A 16,187-nucleotide genomic window follows, 5' to 3' on the forward strand; every position below is an offset into this window, starting at 1 on the left:
ATAAAATATTTCCTTTCGTAGCGTGTAGAGAAACTGATAAAGCAAAGATCAAATGCAAGTGATACTTGTTAACATTACGAAATATTGTAGAATGATTCATCTCTCTCCCTCTCTGTCTCTGTCTCTGTCTCTCTCCCTCTCTCTCTCTCTCTCTCTCTCTCTCTCTCTCTCTCTCCTTTATCACCAAACCTTACTAAGGAGGATAATTTGGCAAGCGTGCGATGATCGGTTGCAAAAGGCACGCAACTTAACAGCTGAAATGATGAAAAATCTCAATTTTTGCAAGACATTTGACCACTGGGTTCAGAAGGACTTAATTCTTGTCGGGAACTAAATTGAAATGCATGGTAAAAATTTAGTTATCGCTGACCCAACTTGAATATACATATTATTAATTGTATGAAAAATGGAAAATTTTTAAGCTATCTAGTTATATACCTCGATGTTTTTTGTGTAGACGTAATTCACTTCAGTTCCAGTGTGATGATCATGTCTCATGGCGAATCAACAACAGTAGCTGTCTGTACTAAGTGGTAAAATGTACAAGAATACTACCAGTGCAGTAAAGATGATCAAATGTTAAAAATCAACTCCCACTTGAACTGCATTACATCTTGAGAAAGGAATAACACAGGAAAATAAGACGAGATCTACCTGAAGATAAGCAGGAACACTATTAGTTCAAAGCTTGTTAGTTTTCCATCTAAATAACTTGGTTTACTACACTGGCAATGTTTAGGCATTAAATAGGAATTTGAAATGCATTTAGCTAGAATTGGTAGGAAAAGAAACTATCTAATGTTACAAAAGTAACATCAAAATTGAAAGAGAGAGAGAGAGAGAGAGAGAGAGAGAGAGAGAGAGAGAGAGAGAATCATGCATACAAAGGCTTTCAGCACCGAATATAACCTTTTTATATGCCAACCCACATTCTCTCCATAGAAAAGAACATAATCTTTGACGGCATTATCGCTACAGGATAAAGCATTGTACCATCGTGAGTTAAAATATAAACACACATGTCTTATTTTTTAAGGAAAATTCCAATTCTATTGTGTTATGCGGAGAAACAATATAAGATGTATTTACAAAAAATAAGATGTCATAAAAAGAATTTCTAATTCACTGTTAATGAAGGTTTGTACACTCCAGGGCACTAATGGAAAAAATAATTTGAAGATTCTCTCTCTCTCTCTCTCTCTCTCTCTCTCTCTCTCTCATTTGAAAATCGGCTAAAAATATATTTATTCTTTTAACTATAAGTTGTAATTTTATAATAACGAGAACAAAATAAATGCTAAATGTATTTATTTAGAAACGTCGTTAACCTTCTTCTACTGCTATTACTAAAAATAATAATAATGATCAGTAATATTAATAACATCAAATAATAATAATAACAATACCGAAGAGCAACAAGCCATGCGTTGAGGTGAAGGAATCTAATCTATGCAACAGCAATGAAAAGATGGCGTTGATTGTCTTCTCGTGGAAACTTTAGCCCCAGAAAAACCAGAAAGGCATCGAATGCGCAAAAACGTTCGCAGGAAAGGAGCGGAAAGTGGCTGGAGACGACACATTTCCCAAGGCATCATCACCAGACCAAAATAAACAACGCGTGGCGTTGTAATCAGCATGAGGGCTGCTTCACAACCAGCAGCCAACAGCCTCGCCAAGACCGTAATATTCCCGTTCCCTGATGATTTCCAGATGCAATACCCAGTTTGTAGTTTCGCCTAATTATGAAGAGATCAGTGCAGAGGGAGTCGATGATTTAGCAGTGCATTGATGTCAGATTAAAAAGTAGGGGAAGGGGTCCATTACTGAAGCAATAAGAAATTAAGGGGACGGGGTCGGAATTACAATATTATCAGCAGAGAAAGGGATTTGTTACAATAGCAACCCGATATTGGAAAGCATGGATGAGAAGTAATGTGTGTATTATATTCATTAGAAACCAACAAATAGACATTTTAATGATATAGTGTACCCTTTGTAGATATTTGAGATATTTCTTGGATGAATGCCCTCCAAAAAAGAATATTTGGAATACTTCACCAGTTAACAATCGAACTATGTGAAATTATTTCCACAAGAATTAATCGAGTTTGAGAGACATTGAATTCGTGAACATGTAAATTGTTTGCCATATCAACCACCGATGAAAACAAGTATCATAGTTTTGGAGTCGGGTCGTGCCTTTGAAATGCAACATTACCACCTACCCTTTCTACTCTATGAAATAGCAGATGTATGTTAGACCTGTTGGTATATATTTAAACATGATGCACGCCATCTTATGAAACTCTGATGTCAGGAAGTTTATTCATGGCTTAGCATCTTCATTTACAAGAAACGTTCCACAAAATACTTTATTGATAGACATTCGTGCACAATGTCATTGTATTAACTCCCGGATTGACAACCGATATAGCAAAATGCCAAAAGTCATAGGATAAACTAATTGATCTTGAATAGGCCGGCCTCATGCCAGCATATGCCTTTGTACAATGATGGCCGATAAGCGATGGCAAGGGGCATTTGAGAAAGTTAATAAAAGGCCTGGTTTGCACCTTTAAATCGGCTATCTAACCTAGACGAAAAAATATTAACTTAATGGAAAAAAATTAAACAAAAGTTCATTGCTTGAAAATTTTCGGTGATGTAAGATACAAGTCTATTCTCAGAAAATCTGAAACTGTTGCAAAACATAATATACTATTACACCAAGTAGTACTAAATTGGTTCATTAACTTTTTCTTGATTTTGCGATTGAAGATCTTCATGTTTTTATAAACATTTCAAAAAGACGCAATATGAATACAGGAAAGCACGGACACCATGTTTTCTTTTCTTCGAATTTGATAATAAACATTCACGTTTTTCAAGCAGTTACCTGGCACGCAATTCACCTGTATATTTTATAAACAATGAGGACATAATAAAGTAGCTCCTTCCTGAGGTATAATCACCCAAAGATTGAATTACTAAACAGAAACTTGGCTAAGAGGGGTAGCCAGTTACCGATTTGATCAGATTAAAGAAAAAGAAAGGGAAAATGATTTACGTATCAATCATGAAATAGAAGACATAGCTGACTTACTAAAAAATAATGGCATATGTTTTAACAACTGAATAAATTTTGCTCCGTAGTGCCTTCAACACAAACAAAACCTTAACAGGGATGATATATTCCTATTACCTAAAGTTCCAAAAATCTCGGAAGTAACAATGCAGCGTGATCACACAATCACATAAAGTCAATTTTACTAAATCAAAATAGCTGAAAGGTGAGAATAATAACATAAATAAACATATTAATGACTAATATCAAGGACTTGCCGAAGCTCACGGTAGATTTATTAGCAAGACGAGGGATTAATGTTATGTTAAGAATAATTTCAAGTTATATTCTAAACCGGAATGAGTTAAAAAAAAAAAAAGTAGTCTTTAGAAGTGTGTGATTTATTTAAGGGGGTAGTGATGTGCAAACTACGCTTTTTTCATTATCCAAAATATAACTTAACAGAAAATGTAAGTATATAATTAGTTTTCATTTGAGATCCTTAAACTGATCCATAAATATTAAAGTACACCAAAACGATTAATGTAAAAAAAAAAAAAAAACTTTTTTATAAGTTATCAATGCAAAATTACGTAAAAAGCAAAAACTACATATATATATATACACATACATACACACGCACACACACACTCATACACTCACACGCATACATACATACACACACACACACACACACACACACATATATATATATATATATATATATATATATTAAGAAGCAAAAGAAAAATATCTTAGTATTTTAATGTGCATAGAAATAATGCAAACAAAATAAAGCAAATTTTATGAGCATCATCATATATGCACATTTTTAATTTTGTTTTCAGCAACCTTTTGAAATAAGTGAATAACACACTGAATAAATAAGGTATCATTATATAATTACAAAGCCCCCATCAGAGTTTATCTTCAGAATTCTATGTAAATCTGCTTAGAAACAATGCAAAAAGAAAATCCATCTAAATTAACTGACGCAAACTGATTCTAAACAAACGATGCAGACGGTAATAAAATTTTACCATCTGCTTCGTTTGTTTTCATACCGTAGCTATTTGAAATATATGACGTATGCAGGCTGTAACCAAAACAACGTATACTGTAGACAGTACCTATCAAAAACTTCTGAAGAAGTTAGTAGCTATATAAAACAACAGACGCGAATTGTACTTATGTACAAAACCAATTGATGCAGAGAGTAGGTATTCTAGTCATGATCATAATTATCCTCATCCTTGGATATCTGTGACGGCATCCAAACAGTTTTGAGATACCTTGCTCTAAATTTATGGATGTGGAGTAATATGGCCCGTCGCCGGAGCCCAGGAGGACGCTTACCGCGGATTGCAACATAGTTGCAAAATGAAGTAAAAGTTTTAAAAAATGGACGGCGTGATAGAAGAGAAGAGATACAACGAAGTAAACTGTGGGAGCAGCTGTGGACCCAACTGAACATTGCAAAGGCCCTCTATAAATGCCTACGGTGCACTGCATGAGGTGCACTGATGGCATACGGGGGAGTCATGCTAATGTTCCAGAGGCTCATCTGACAGTAACTGATCGAATGAGAAATAGTTAGTTCACATCAGTCGAAAATCGAGGAAGATTTTCACCACACGGACAATATAGTTGTGAACTTTTCGAACGGCATACAAAAAATCACTGGATACACATGCTTAATGTTTTTTTATGAAGCACTTGTAATTATCGTTTCTAAGGTAATAAATAATGACAAATTTTAATGGGAGGAGAACCATCAAAGAACGCCAATCTAGGAGCTGTGTAACAGCATTTCGGTCCGGAGTGTGGATTTCCCAAATACTTAGAATTATAATTATAGAAAAGTCATGATTGTTTTTAAAACAAATCTTATATATTCTTTATGATCCCTAGAGAGAAATGTTAGGAATATTAATCGTACATCACAACGGTAATGAATCCTCGCATAAAATGGAGCTTCTTTAATATCCAGGTTATTTCCAACTAATTCAGATTCCAAAATAACCTTTCTCAAGCTTTCAAATAACCTTATTTCACAGGCCAGGTTTAAAATTTATCTTTCATAATTTTAGCAGACCAGCGATCAGACTAAATCACAAGTAAAATCTAATAGTTAACATTGTGTGAGAAAGCTTTATATACCTTAATGCTATAAATTATGTATTCCTAATACTGACAGTTACAAACATCTCGGGTAACCATGTAACATGTTCACATAAACGCATAAATAATTTTTACTCAGTTAAAACGCGGGTTTGTTTGTCATAAAATAAATTGTTCGGAAAAACACACCGAATTAGTAGCTTTCAAACTTCCAGAATACTTCTGTACAACATCCATAAGACTTTAAAAGACATTTTGCTAATGCAATGTGTCTAGTAAACAGCCTTTCCAATTCCTGACAAGGTTCAGAAAAACAGGACGTAAAACTAATAATAAAAACAAAAACCGAATCCACAACCTGTGGCGTTGTATACGTTGGATCAATAGAGGCAACAGCAAAACAAACACCGCTAAACCGACATCGCGAGCTGACAATGGTCTCAATTTTACCACATCCTAATTGCTGACAAAACAAGGGGTCCGTGAAGAGCTGCCTCGTTTAAACGCATCGCAAACAAACTCATTACTATCCGTCCAAGGATAAAATCATGGTAATCCTCTATTAATGATACCACATCCCCTACGTCATCCTTTCCGTATTATACTTCCATTAACTTTATCATATTTTCTTAAGGTGACTATACATCCTTATAATAAATTTGTTTTTACTAAAAGAGAAAAAAGTACTTGTACACAACTTAAAATACAAGGCTTAATTTTCTATTAACAATAATATATTTCTAGTCATTCACCTTGTTGAATATCAAATTTCATTCTAATCACTAATACATACATCCTAGTAATACAATAATGCCTAGGATACAATAATGCCTAGGATATTTAAAAAATCAGTGGCCAATTAGCAAAAAACGGTACATATCAGGAATTAAAGTAACATTTCTTGAAAAGAGAACATGAAACAAAGAATTACTAAGCAAATGAGTAACGTTGACCACAGCAGAACCACTGGCAGTATCTAAAATTTCGGGGTTTTGATTCGTAAAAAAAAAAAAAAGTTCATTGTCTTGGTGCAATCTGCAGCGTAATCACATTTCGATGACGAGCGGTTTCAAATCATCAACTACGAAAAAAATAACGAATCATTTCTGGGAAGCAGATTCAGCGCCAGATCAGTAATTACATTCGAACCAATCAACATAACAGAGAGAGAGAGAGAGAGAGAGAGAGAGAGAGAGAGAGAGAGAGAGAGAGAGAGAGAGAGAGAAATTCATAACCTGAGTCTAGAAATAGCAATATCAACCTCATTTTACTCTTTATCAAGCAAAATCCAAATTACAGTACACAAGAAGAAGAGGCAGATGAGACCTTGAAATCACTTCCCAAAGGAACAAAAAAGAATTTCCTGAGAAGGCACAAATAAACATTCTTTGCGGACTTGGGCGCTTAATCTTGTGTTGCATTTATCTAATTTAGGAGAACTAACTTGCGTTCCACGACCATAGTGGTGATTTGCTCAATAGATAAAGAGACAAGATGACGAGAACTCGAGAAGGAGCTCCAAAGGAAAAGACGACGCCAGAAAAGAAGTAGCTTCGGGAGTGAATTTCTTGATTATTTTAAAAGTACAGACTAGAATTACATTGAGATTCATAAAGAATAACGGCCAATGTACCCTAACATTGCAACCAAATACGTTTCACTAGTACAACAAAAACAATTCCATTTTATTGATCAGACCATGTTGGAGCTTTTTATATAAGTACGGGAATTAATGTTAATTGAAAGAGGAGGTCAATACTTGTGTCTCTCTGATACGATTATTGTGTGCCACTAAGAGGAGATGAGTAAAATCCTCTGAAGAGGCAATATCTTGAAGCCCTTCAGGGTAACGAAATACGTATACTTTTATTATCATCATCATCATCATCATTATCATCATCAGCATCATTATCATAATCTAATAATAATAATAATAATAATAATAATAATAATAATAATAATAATAATAATAATAATAATAATAATAATAATAATAATAATAATAATAATAATAATTCGTGATGGATCTTTCAGTGAAAGCTAAGAAACCCTATAGTGATATTACTAAAGGCATTCTCAAAGGCTTAATATAAGTAGATATGCATTTGAATTATCATAAAAACGATAGCAATAATTATACAAAGTGTAGAGCGGGACAAATGAAAACATACACATAAAAAGAGCTATATTTTCTCCAATCTGCAGATTGAAAAAGTATTGTGGAAATACCTCTTCTAAAATACAGTGGACGATGATTATAGACACTAATTTATCAACATTAAAAACGAAAATATTAGGCTATATCACTTAAAACACTCGTTTAAAAGAAAATAAATATAACCATTATATGTAATTAGAGAGAGAGAGAGAGAGAGAGAGAGAGAGAGAGAGAGAGAGAGAGAGAGAGAGAGAGAGAGATTAAAGAAATTTCTTTGTTATTCTATTGCTGTGCTTCCCCACCATCCCCCCTGAACCCGAACCCCAGCCACTATGGTGGTGGTGGGGATGGTGGAGGATCTTTATCTCTGCCACGGTTGCAGATCCTACATCACGCGGGAGCTCTTAGCTGGAATTCCCCCGGATTAATTACATCGCCAATCACCGAGGGCTACATCGTCCGCTCTCAAGGCTTCCCTTTTAATAGGTGCCGAGTTGGGAGATGCTTCGCGATTAGGCTCAGTTTTGTTTTCTGGTCCCTGCAATCACCTGATGCAGTCAATGAGCATGCATTTGTTCTGTTCATTACCATACCATTATCACCTCCAAATTACCCAGAGGTGTGCAACTATACGCATTTACGTTATATCGCCTCGATATTATTGTCCACGTAGGACAATAGGAGGCCTTCTTTCCAATATCATTACCATAATCAACGCAGATTTTATTGTAATGACCAACGTCCAAGGCATTAGACCGGCCATTCCAGCAATGAATATTTTATGAGCTGTTCCAGCAAGAATCATTTTCATAGAATATTTATTTCCTACGCCTATCGACGTCACAAGCTCTCTCCAACCACAATGACGGGCCACATTTTATCAATACTGCCAAATACCAACACAAATTCTCTCGTGATATCCCAATTTCATGGCTTATTTCCCACCTTGTAAGAAGATGAAGGAGAGGGTGAGAGGGGACGGGGGTTGAAAGGACTACTAATTTCACGGCAACAAAGGCCAAGAGTAATAGAAATCTGGAGGAGGATCTCTATAAAGTTTATCGTAGCATTTGTCAGCGTTCTCAGATTTAAATCATCATCACAGTTTCGAGACGATGTCCTTCATTACTATCTGATCGCCGCTCTCTCTCTCTCTCTCTCTCTCTCTCTCTCTCTCTCTCTCTCTCTCTCTCTCTCTCTCAGTGAATAATGGAAACTATTCCTAGTCTAAAATGTTTTATTGGTAGCTAAACATGCTGGGAATAAGTTACAAGAGTTTATGAATATACCAAGTTTGTATGATTTTTTTTTTTTTTTAACCAGTGACTGCAATTAACATTTTTAGTAGCCTGTATTCTGTAGTCTTTTCTGAATCCACTGTTTAAAGGGATCTCTAATCAGCTCTAACCAGTCACATACTAATACTGTACTAGCCACTTTACTAGTAAAGTGGTAACGTGTTCGTCTAGTACTCTCATGGCGGCAGTTCGATCCCATCCCAAGCTATGAGTTCAAAGCTTTCCCGGCTGACGTTCTGGTGAGTATCTCTCCTGATAATATTGGAACTGAAAACAGACACCTTTAACATTTAAACAGACCGGTTCAGAGTCTTAACTGAACGAGAGATTGAAATTCTGCCATTTTTTTTTCATTTTATGATACAGAATGTAGAACGTAATTTTTCGTCATAAATATTCGCTACCGTAGGCTATACGGTAAAAAGCCAAAATAATCTAAAATTCATTTTCGTGTTTTATCCTACTTGACTCTGCGAAACTCCATTATTATTATACAATAAGTCTTTTTGTATGAATATTCAAATGCTCCGAATGTTAGAAAAAAATTATCTGGCTTTTGGAGATTTATGGACGAACATTTCCAGGACGTTCCCAATCTTTATTACTGAACATATTTTTGTCTTTCTTTGTGAAAGAAGACCATTGTACGAACATGTCTACGAGTATATGGATTAACGACTCAAATTTTCGTTTTACAATATTAGTCTTCAGTAAAATACAATTGAACTACTGTATGTTTATCATCTAGAACATTTTCCTTATCAATCTTCATTCTGTTGATAAATGTAAAATACCAAGGCACGACACACCTCAAGATTTAAACTTTCTATATTTCTTCAAGCATATGAAATTTTTATCGAAATAATCAAAGATTAAGTTTACAGCCAGGTTTAGAGACCTGCCAAAGCACAAGAACATCATAGGTCAGTTTACGTTCACTATTATTTCTTTCATAAAATAACCACAATTACAAAAACGTTTCAGATAATGAATATCATATACGCACTCGCACATATATAATATATATATATATATATACATATATATATATAAATATATATAATATATATATATATATATATATATATATATATATATATATATATATATATATATATATATATATATATATATATATATATATATATATATATATATATATATTTATATATATATATATATATATATATATGTGTGTGTGTGTGTGTGTGTGTGTGTATATATATTTATATACTGTATATATGAATATTTATATGTGTGTGTGTGTATATATATATTTATATACTGTATATATGAATATTTATATGTGTGTGCACGTGTGTGTGATTTATAAATCCATGCCTATCCCAAGATCTTATCACAACCGCTTTGGTTGAGGGAATTGACAGTAGATCATAATCAATGGTATTATTTGTCAAATGACCTTTTTTTTTTTTTTTAGACTACGTAAGCCACAAATCTTTAATCAAAATGGGCAATGTATGAATCCTTCCACAACCCTTTATTTTATTTTGTAAATGTAGTCAAGCTAAATCTAGGTAATTGCCTCTTTTTTTTTTACTTAGGTATTATTACTAGAAGAGATTAACACTAACGTTTGTAAAAGATGATTTTGGACGTTCAAATTTTACATGAAAGGTTGCTAAAAGAATTTTAAAACATAAGGACACAACAACCGAGACGGAGAAAAATTTAAATATAAGATCACGAGTGAATCTATAAAGGAAAGTTTTTTTATTTATTTATTTTTTTTCAACTCATGGTCCAAGAAAAATGTGTAAAACAGAGGATATGAATCTCGTGAGATTTGAAATTCAATTAGAGTTATTGAAGAAGAATAAAAAAGCTGGACAGAAAGAATTAGGGAAACATATTTTGAAAAAAATGGAAACACTAGGAATAAAAATTGAGAAGCTTTAGCGCTAAAAATAGGGTAATAAAATAACATTGGAAAAGTGAATGATAAGGAATAAATACCTTCAAAGAACATTTTAAGGAAATATCCATTAAGGGCACCTGGGAATAATAAAATAGACTATCGAAGATAGATTCAATTTAGAAATAGGGAAGTTGGAAAAAAGGGGTAATAAATGAGATAGTTTTCAGGAAAATATTGACCTGAAAAATGGAGAAGAATAAAAACAAGAACTTCGAAAAGAGATAAAAAAAAAAATATACAAATCAAGGGAAAAGGTACTAAAATATTTAACCAACAGGACCGAATATTATGGTTAACGTGATTGAATAGCTTTAAACATTCTGTAACCGTAATGAAAACTGATTGTGAAACGAGAAGGGTAAACAAAATCACAAAGAAGACCCCGGGAAAAGTTCAAATGAAATAAGTTAAGCATTAAATATATACAAAGAAACGAAGACATACAGCGAAGAAGAAAAGAGGAGTAATTTCCAGTGGCTTAGTGGTTCCACTTGTCTTATTCAGCTCAGGAGAGTTAGTGACTTGATGGTCATGAGAGAGAGAGAGAGAGAGAGAGAGAGAGAGAGAGAGAGAGAGAGAGAGAGAGAGAGAGAGAGAGAGAGAGAGAGAGAATGAAGATAAATGTTCCAGAAAATTTATAAAAAAATCACCTATGACACACTTATTCGATTTTTTAAACGACTATGCGAAATCAATATGATAGGGACATACCTTAATCCATTTTATCTAAAAATTTGCAGCAAATCAAATGAACACAGTCGAGCCACAAAAGTCATGAATCTAGATTTTGCAAAATGTTCGCCAAAGAAACATTTCTTTTATTGGTTTGTTTTTGTAAATATTCCGATATTCGTATTCCTTTTCATTTGATGGAGACATTTGGTTTCCTGTTCATCGATGTGGCTATTCCCCATCACTTCCATTAGATTCTTCTAGAGCAGACGGAACACTGACGAAGGCCTGGGGCTCTCAGCCGATATTCTATGGATGACAATATCATAACATTTCCGTTTATAGGCACTAGCACGGGGAACAACACGCCAGGAGTAAATTCTTGCGGGGAAGGGAAAAGGTTATTATTACAATGAGGTTGGCAAAGAGAAATCTATAAGGCAGTGAGGCCTTGGAAAAAACATTTATCCACCAAAAAAATAAAACGGAAAAAAATTAAATATATTTTTATTCATACGATTTTCTTTACTCGAGATCAATGCCTATGGAAAGGGAAGATAGAAAGAAGAAAATGAACAACACCACTTGACGTGATTCTTTTGCGTAATTGTTTTTATAATGGAAGCTTAGCTTAGCCTCGAATCTTTTACACTCATGATAGATATTGAAAAAAGAATGTCGAAGCTAGGAAATTAGAGCAAATAAATACAAATATGAGAAAAGGAATAATGGAAATCAATCCAATTAAGCGAATTGTAACTGACAATTATATGGGCAACTCTACTGAAACTCAAATCAAATAAAAAACATACAGATGACGTGATTAAATCGTCAAGAGATCCTAATAAAAGAAAAACTTTCCCTTTTTTAGATTATGACATAGAATGAAGCTAAATTAATACAAAATTAAAACAAAAAACTTTGGGTGAAGATAAAAACAACTATTTGGAACGGAAGTACATTCCCAATGGCTTCCCTAAAGAGCTGTCCAAATGGACCCCGTAAATCATAGTGAATATAAGGAAAAGGGAGAAGCCTTGAATAAAAATACAATATAAAACGAAGAATGGAAGGAAAAGGGTCCAGATATGGAGTCTGATAGTGATAAAATCATCTTGAAAAATTATAAAACCATTATCATAATAAATGCGAGGAAATATAGTACAATAAATTTGAGGATGAATCATAATCATCATAAATATGTTGTCAAATAGTTTACAAAATATAATGAGAAAACAACTACTCTCACAGTGAATGAGAAGTGTCGTATACCGTGTCCAGAAAAAAAAAAAAAAGATCGCATAAAGGGGAACAAAGCAATAGGAAAAAATGATGACGAAAATAAACGAATAAGGCGAAGCTCAGAGAAATATTACGTGTGTAGAATGGAATTGTGATCAGCAGAGCGAAGAGTTGTGGGAAGGAAAGAGAGTGAGCTATAGTCAGCAGGAGTAAATGTGACACCTGAAATGACTTGGTTGAATCATGCCGTAATAATGCCTGATTCAAAAAAGTATGATTCTGGGTATATCAAATACAATGTAGTAGGAGATTCTATAGGAATGGGCTTGGACACACAAGCATACAAACACACAAGCACGGTAAAAAAATACACATGATGCTTGTACATATTACAGCTAAGATCCAAAACCAAACGACAGAGATTTAATCTTAATCTTTAATCTTAAAGTCTTTCAATCAATTTTTTTCTCTTTTCTTAAATTTTCAAAGTAAGGTAGGTCACCCAACAAATTTTAAGATCAAGTTACGCAAAAATATATATCACATATTTTTATAATACTTTACTGTAAGGATTAAAACAATACATATATATATATATATATATATATATATATATATATATATATATATATATATATATATATATATATATATATATATATTATATATATATATACAGTATATATATATATATATATATATATAAAAGATATATATATATATATATATATATATATATATATATATATATATATATATATATATATATATGTATATATATATATATATATATATATATATATATATATATATATAAAAGATATTTTCCTCGTTAATCTGTCAAATGAGATGGAAATCGATTGTTAATGCTGACAACACAAAAAAGTTAGTTATTTATCATTGAATTCTCCGAACATAACAGATCCATTAAAATCTAATGTGAAAAGGCCAATTTTCTCAGGTTTCACCCATTGGAATAAAATAACAGGTAAAATCAAATAGCTGAATTTGGAGATAAAAGGAGTTCTAGAAGAAATTTGTTGAATTTTTTAAGGAAGTTGCTTTTTCGTCAGAGAGAGAGAGAGAGAGAGAGAGAGAGAGAGAGAGAGAGAGAGAGAGAGAGAGAGAGAGAGAGAGAGAGAGAGAATCCGCACTGGAGTGAAGTAATGAATTGGGACAGAGGATAATCCCAAGGTTATTTTCCCTCGGTTGGTTGCAGGCAATGATGTTGCTGTTGTTATTGTGGCAGTTTTCATATCGCCTCCACTCCTATGGCAGTCGTTTCTAAAAATCCTCACAACCCAATAATTATTACAGGATGAGATGGTTTTACGTTAAGACTAGTTCTTAAATAAAAATGAAGCTTAGCTTACAAACTTACCGTTTTTGTTCTAACTTTTGGACATCTCTTCTTATTCTTCTAGAAATAAAAGGATTTTCCCTTCCTCGTCTTCCCTACCTTTTTGCTTCCCTTTTTTTTATGTCGATTCACTCAAATTCCGTTTATATATGAAATTAAATACTCCTTAAACAAAAGATTTGTAAAATATTTAGATTAATATATGAATTCAAGAATTTTGAGCCAATTGAGACAGATAATGCATTCACCTTGATAAGTAAAACAATAAACATGCATTGCAGGCAAATGTAATCAATTTCTCCAAAATCTCTTTCATTTCAATTTGACCCAGGGTCACAATTCACAGAATCTGCGACGGGGAAATTCATTATTTATGCAATTACAGGTGGTATAGTTCCGCATATATGTATGTATGTATGTATGTATGTATGTATGTATGTATATGTATATGTATATATATATATATATATATATATATGAATATAAATATATATACTATATATATATATATATATATATATGTATATATATATATATATATATATATATATATATATATATATATATATATATATATATATATATATATATATATATATATATATATATATATATATATATATATATACATATATATAAATATATATATACCGAAAGAAAGTAAAACCCTACCACACAAAACAAAAATATTAAATTTTTGGGATCCTTCACATCTCCTAATAGAGGCAATCTTTCGCCTGTCGTTTATATCTTGGAAGACGATATTTTACAGGATTTCGAAGAATTTGGAAGTACAGAAGAGGCCAGTTGCGAGAGAGATGAAACTGAAAAAGGCAATGAGGCCTTTGTAAATTGATAAATAAAACTGTTCAGGTTGGGACAGGTAGTCGATTTGCACATATGGACACATGAGTTGTATTCTAACAAATCACATGTAAAATGAAGAAAGCAATGCAGTATATATTGTACATCATGTTATTGGAAAAAGACTTAAAGTCTCTGTCAAAAGTACATTCCTACCAAAAGGACAGAGCATGACTATTTCACAACATAGATAAAATATAGCAACCATTCGCTACTTCAAACCAGTTAAACATCCCTTAACTAACATCTATATAATGACGGCTTTTTGAAACTCAAGAGACCTTTTTTTTTTTTTTTTTTTTTTTTTTTGACTTTAAAAAAACAGGAAAAATTAGTGGGGTTCTAGATCAAAGCATACGGATTAAAGTTAGTCTCATGTCTAAAGATTAGGAAAACTTTAATTCTTTAGGCCTATTAAGTTAATGAGAGGGGTCATAAGTCGCAAGGCCATTAGACGATGAAGTCAATTAAGACTTAATGGTAATCAGCGAAAGTAAAATTCTGAGTTATTAAGAATTGTAACTGGTGAAGATTCACTGTTTTCTGGATAATGAAGATGGATATATAACCGACAAAGACTTTATTTAATTAAGAAAAAAGCTTATTTTTCGATAATATTGAGAAAAGTGAAATACACTGTACAGGCATTAGAGACGTTGACTTATAGAACTTCATTTCCTATATCGAAGATGTTACTGAATGATTGAAAAATACAGAACAAAACCCAATCCAATCCGTTTCCATATCATGTTTGATGTCAGTTGTCAAATGAATGTCATAAAAGAAACATTTAGAGATATTAAAGACAGGAAAGCATAGTGATCAAAATCAGAAATAGCAACAAAAATATCTCCTGAAATTCAGCAAGGTAGTAAAATCATTCAATTTTTGCATGACATTCATTAACGGTTTCTTATAAAGAATATTCACCTTATATGGAAAATAATTTTCCTCTCGTATATTGAGATTCTAAAGGATTTGTTCACAAGAAAATAATTACAGAAGGCCAATTAACCATGACCAATTTTCTTCACCGTTAACTTATATGCGCAATGTAATTTTCAGTGATAATTTCTTTTAACACAAAGAGGTGTAGTGAAAAGTTATCAGGATATTTAGAAACAAAGCCTTGGATTGGTGATGCTATTGAACCTCTTGAAATCCTTTATTTATAATATTATATCATGGAAAAAATTATAGCAAGAATATCAGAGTGAAATTATTTTAATAATTGTGGAAACAATGAACATAATCTAGTATATTATCGAAACTGCTTTCAGCTTTGCATGCTAAAGTTTAACTTCCTATTCACAGCTAAAGTTTACCTTCATAATCATAAGATTCAAAATGACCCGATACCGGCACATATTCAGAATAAACTCGAATAATTCCATTCTCAAAATAACCTGAAACAGATCCAGAAGTTTATGAAAAAAGTTGAAACCTTCCATAATTAGACTCATATGAAT

The sequence above is a fragment of the Palaemon carinicauda genome, chromosome 13 (assembly GCF_036898095.1).
Source record: "Palaemon carinicauda isolate YSFRI2023 chromosome 13, ASM3689809v2, whole genome shotgun sequence".
Classification (NCBI taxonomy): domain Eukaryota; kingdom Metazoa; phylum Arthropoda; class Malacostraca; order Decapoda; family Palaemonidae; genus Palaemon; species Palaemon carinicauda.